Below are 6,000 nucleotides of genomic sequence, written 5' to 3' on the forward strand. Positions count from 1 at the left end.
TGAGGTGCAGGCTGTGTGTGGATTATGAGCACGCCGCCGCTGCACAGGTAAGCAAGTGAACAGAAGACAGCCAGGAGCTTTGCAGGAGCAGCATTGAAGTATTTCCCTTATCCACATCAAATCGTTGGCACTACTTGCCCATTGTGCTAATTATCCATTATGTCTAGGTCACATTGCATCTTCCCATCAGTCTGCTGACGCTGGAAAGCTTTCCTTCTTTTGTCATAGAAATGGAGGCAAGAATACAACTTGTCTGTCTGTTTGATGAAGACCAATTATTTTGTCAGGGCTGGTAGCAGATGTTCTGTGCTACCTTTGGCCGTGAACTGATACAGAGGTTTGATGAGTTATAAAGGGCTCTTATGCAATCACTTTGCTAGTGTAATTGTAGGGCCCTCTTGCTGTAATACTCGCCATCATTCCATGCTTTCTCAGCCCATTCTTCGGACTTGAATAGTGTTCAGCTAAGCGCTGTTGGTAGATAGTAAGGTTTTGTTGTTGCGTTTTGTTTTAGCAGCAACTCATATATCTTGGGCGTGAACTCCTGTCCATTCAGGGAATCGTAAGATGTTTTTAGAAGAGGCGCATCATCTCCTGGGGCTTTGCTGAAGGAGACGGTTGTACTCCCTGGTAATGGCACCTTTTTGTTTCTGTGTTGATTCTGACCGTGTGCGCAGCAGGTGAATAATCAGAGGAGGTGTGGATAGGGCTGTTACAATCTGAACAGCAAATCACCCTTATTAAGGAGCCTTTCTACTTTTGTAGCATTTATGCCCCATTTATCATTTTCCCTTAGCTGGAATAAGGGCAGGTTTGATTCAGTATTCATTTCCTGCTTTGAAAAAGTGAAAGTCGCTGTATTTATTTTTAATATAGCTATAATATAGCATCCCTGGATGAGTAATGGGCAACAGGAGTGAAATTCAAGGCTTCCAAACCTACACTCAAGCTTCTTTCTGAGTTTAAAAGACCAAACTCTCTACTAAAGGCTGTAGTAGTTACTGCCTGTGATTGAGTGGGTTTTCTTTTCAACCCACCATGTAATTAATCCCAAGTGAGAAGTTCTCCGAGGGTTTAAGGCAGACAGAAATGGCAAATTCAAGAAAATGAAATATTTCTTGTGTTGCATGCATAAGAACTGTTTATACTTAAGACGCAAACTGAAAAGGCCAAGTTGATCGTATCACCTGCAGCCATTTGGCAAGAGACTGCATTTACTGGCTCTGGCGGAGGGAGAATGGGCTGATGGAGGGAGCAAGGGTGTTTTTCTGCAGGTGTGTTCATGTACCTTGAATACACAGCATAACACAGCTCTTGTGTCAGGGAGAGACCACTTGGCGCAGAAATTACTGACTTGATCCATGATCTGGTGCTGTACTGCATCTCCCTGAGGAGCAAAGAGCTGACTGGACTAGTGTGGGTGAGTGTGCGTGCAATGGCAGGGAGACAAAGCTGAAGGTTGCACAACCTCCTGGGAGGTGTTCCCAGATCTGCTCCTGGGGTTGGGGTTTGCTGCAGCCCCATAAAATGTTAGTGCTGTGTTTTCCTCCGGAAAGCCAGTCTGATGGACTGTGCCATTGAAATGCTGTTGTGAGTGGGGAAGCTTCAGATGACTATTTCCTATAGTATTCCTGTACGATCTGTATACAGACTGTAACGTGTATTCCTACAGATTATGACATCACGTAAGAATACAGATAACAGCAGATGGCCCTGTACTCTGAGATGCTGCACCATCAGGGCATCTTGGCCGTGGACAACAGAGTTGGTTCGATATTTGGTGGCCCAGCTGTAGGGTGCAAGTTTGACAGGGTGTGAATGGGATCCCTAATGTGTAGGGGGAAAAGTGGAATGAGTTCTTTTGGAAATTTAGATGCTAATCTGTGTGCTTGTACTCCAGATAGGATTGGAGCAGTGCAGCCTAGGATCTGTGGTGGTGATGAAGCTGAAACTGGGACAAAGACCTGTAATAAAAAGGTCCTTGGAGAAACTCTAGGCCTGATTCTCCAGCCCGCTAAATGCCTGTGGTAAGAGGGAGTAACTCAGCTGAAGAATTGCCCATACAAACCATCCTTGCTGCGGAAACAGGCCAGTGGTGTTTCGAGTCTGTGTGGCTTCTCTGGTGCCCGGGATGCACTTGTGTGTGGACAGCACTGCTGCTGTCTGCCATAGCCTCAGCGTGTTTGTAAGAGATTTGATGCACTGAGGATCTGTGTTGAGCCTAAGAGCTGGGGAAAGCAGTGTGGTTGGTCTTGACATGGGAAGAGAATGTAACTGTGAGACTTACGTGCCATAGAACCACTAGAGGGAAGATTTGTCTCCTTATTCTTAGCTACGAGCAAGCACACAACTTGCGTGAGCCTGTCTGCTCAGCTTTGTGAACTCGGGGTGTGTTGTGCTAAAACACATTTCGATACCCAAGCTGTTGCTCCATGGTCGATAATGTGGTGGGCCACACCGAGTCAGACCAACGTTTTCCCTCACCTGTTGACCTGGATCCTGGATGAGCTGCCTCACGGAGCGGGTAATCCCGCAATAGTTTTCAAGGTCACTTTCTGGTTTTCCAGTGATTTGTAAGTCCAGAGTCTTCACAGCTGAACCAGATGCTGCAGGAGCAACCCCTTTCCCTCTGTACTCCTTGTCCTCTGCATGTGGGATGTGGCAGCAGTTCCCACTAGGAGCAGTGGAACAAGTTTTGCAGCCAGAGGCTCTTATTAGCAGCAGGTTTGCCCACTCACTGCTGTCACCCTCTGTACCCCCACATCAGCACGAAACCCAGGAGCCCATCCTGCTCCCCAGAGAGACACCCTGGCCTCTGCAAGGCGGCTGTTGCAGCAATCAAGGAAGTGCAGGTTGAAGGATAATGTTCTTACCATTGCTTAAAATGCTGACTCCAGTTCTTCTTCAGCTATGCTTGGTTTCTTCCCTGCCTTAGGAAACAGCTCCTCTCGTTCGGCTCCCTGATCCATGGCTGAGGAAGATCCCACTTACTCTCTCTGATATTGCAGGGCTTCATGGAGCTGGGATGGGGAGCTGGCTGCGCCTAACGCTGCGTAGCTGCAGCAGTCTTTCCTGGGCACATCCTTTGCCTCTCTGGGAATAACTGGAGCAAACCCACTGCTGCCTTTCGCTGTGTTTTGTGGTCTGCAGAGGCTTGCAGAGCCTTCAAACCCTGCCTGGGAACACGCATTTCCCTGGATGATGGGGTGCAGTGCTGCCGGGGTGCACACTGCACAGGGCGTTGCGTGGCTGGGGAGAGCCCAGCTTTGCACTGCGGCTGTTGCAGAGCTCATTGCACCCCCTCCCCCTGGGACAGCTGTGTCCTGCTGAGCCGTGCAAAGCCGCGTCGCTGTTGGGCCTCTTCCCATGACCACTTGTGAGATCCGATGGAGCCATTGAGGGCTCTGGACTTGCTTCCTTCCCTGCTTCCTTCCCCTCAGATAAATTCAGCCATGCACCTGCCTTTAGGAGCAGGGCCAAGCCACGCTCTTCCTTCCTCCGGGGCAGGCAAATGCCCTCTTCACAATAACACATCCCTCCTGCTCCAGACCTGCCCCTCTGACCTTTTCCTTTCTCCCAAGCAGCTCCTGCCTGCTCTCCTCACAGCTGGAACCTGTAGCAGCTCTGGGACCGCACGGTTTCTGCTCTGTGAGATTTCCAAACCCAAAAGCCTCCTGTGAGGGGGTAACTCCTTGACAGGAGATGCTGTTCAACCCCGTGGACTTGCAGGGCTTTCACTGATGCAATTTCAGCCCTTGTGCTGTTTTCCTGGCCCCTCTTCTTTGGCTCCGGATCACTGAGGGTGGGAGGACCCCATCTCGCCTCAAAGTATTTTGGCTCCATCTTGCCTGGACATAAATCTTGGCTGTAAGTTCCCTCTGGGACCTTTGCTATACGGCCAAGCCCCTTCATTTTGGGATTTGAGCCCAATTTTTTTTTCTTTTTTTTTCTGAGGATTCAGTTGAAAGTCTCCTCGTGGCTCAGCGTTAGCGGTTACATCTGCTCGGCAGAGCTCTGCCGCCTGCTCATGAGGTCTGAGGCTGTATCCTACATCCCTCAGGACCGAAAATGGACACTGATGCCCACTGAGTCCCCGGGATGGAGGGTGGCGGCATTGCTCAGCCCTTGCTGGTACGCGGGCTGGCTGATATGCAAGGGAGCATCCAGTGTTGGGATATTGGGATACTTCTCCCGATGCTGAAAAAAGACTTTGCGGAGCTGCTGCTGCCTGAACCTTGCAGTGACATCATGCAGCTCCCTTGGTATTTGGATGGTCCTTGATGGTCATCCATGGATCATCAGGTACAAGGACACCTGTACGTCCAATTCATTTAATTGTTCTCTTTGCTGGCAGCCAGGAGGAGCCTGCTGTTCTCCTTGGGCCAGATCCTGGTTTTAGGGATGTTACTTTTTCCCTGAGATCATCTGCACTGATCACGAGAGATTTGCTCAGAAGCAGGGCCAGGCTGAAGCAGAAAAGGCTCTGCCTCTGTAAACCAGCCCATAGGTCCTAGGGAAGATGTACATACCAAGCTGAGCTTTCAGGGTTATGGCTGTTGGACTGAATTAGCTGATGATCAGGGTGGGAAGCAGCCGGAAGGTTGAATTTGTTGGCTTGTGCCTCCCTACTGCCCCAGGAGCCAAGCACATAGGGCACTTGCCCTCCTTTCAGCAGAAACGTGCTGCAGGCGTGAGGCATCTTGGCCATCTCCTGTTGTGAGGGGCACCAAACACAGGTGAATCCTATGTGTCCTTGGTGCATCCCTCTCCCATCACCTGGCCCGTGACCTGCCCTTCAGCCACATCCCAACAGGAAAGCAAGGGGCTGCTGGGTTGTGCAAAACCCCATCAGCAGATGTTCAGCCCTGCCAGAGCCCTGATTCCCTCTGTCTCCACCCAAAAGCAATCCGCTAGCAGCTGCTGCCAGGTGCTACCAGCCCTCTGATGTCTTCTTTGCTTCTAATAATATGCTGCTGCAGGTGACAAATACGTTTCTGTTGCACCTGCACAGAACCAGCGCTGTGCTGGGCTCTGCACCAGCACAGGGCGAGGGAGGAAAGGGGAGAAGATACCGTGTTGGGTCCAGGCTGAGTTTCCTCGTGTCTGTCTGCTCCAGGAGGCTGCTGGATTGTAGTATCATAGAATAGTTTGAGTTAGAAGGGACCTTAAAGATCATCTAGTTACAACCCCCCTGCCATGGGCAGGGACACCTCCCACTGGATCAGGCTGCTCCAAGCCCCATCCAACCTGGCCTTGAACGCCTCCAGGGATGGGGCAGCCACAACTTCCCTTGGAAACCTATTCCAGTGTCTCACCACTCTCATGGTGAAGAAATTCTTCCTAATGTCCAGTCTAAACTGGATGGTTGAGGTTGTTTGCCCTCACTGGGCAGGTAACTTTATTTTTAAAGACTGGCTCTGACCGTTGTGCCTCCAGGGCAAACCCTGGCATTGCCTGTGGCTGAGAAGCCCCGTGATGGGGGAAGAAGTCCAGATCCTGCAGAGATGCATCCCGCTGGGTGCACAGCCTGCGTGGAGTCAGAAGGTAAATCCCCAGCAGCAGCAGGGGAAGCCAGGCAGGGTCCAGGGAGGCAAACCCTCATCTTAAATGCTCCTGCTTCGTGCAGACCCACCCAGCAACCAGATCCTCCCATCATCTCAAGCTGATGGGTTTGTGGTTTCCTTTCTCACACTCCTGCTACTCCTTACCCCACCTCGCTGCATCAACTACAAAAGCTTGGCTGAGCCTGAGTTTAACACACAATTAAGTAAAGCCTAGAAGTGTTTCCTCACTAGAACTGTCCTAGTGCCAAACTATTTGCAGCTTGTATCTCATCTCACCGAGACTGAGCCAAGCTGCTCCCCTGGGAAAGACACGCGATGGTGAGCAACGGGGCCGCTCTGCTGCCTCCCACCTCGCCATCACCCCTGGAAGCATCCCACACGGGGTACACCACCAGTTTTACATCCCCACCTGAGCAGCCTGATCCCAAAGCAGAGT

The sequence above is a fragment of the Cuculus canorus genome, chromosome 8 (assembly GCF_017976375.1).
Source record: "Cuculus canorus isolate bCucCan1 chromosome 8, bCucCan1.pri, whole genome shotgun sequence".
Classification (NCBI taxonomy): domain Eukaryota; kingdom Metazoa; phylum Chordata; class Aves; order Cuculiformes; family Cuculidae; genus Cuculus; species Cuculus canorus.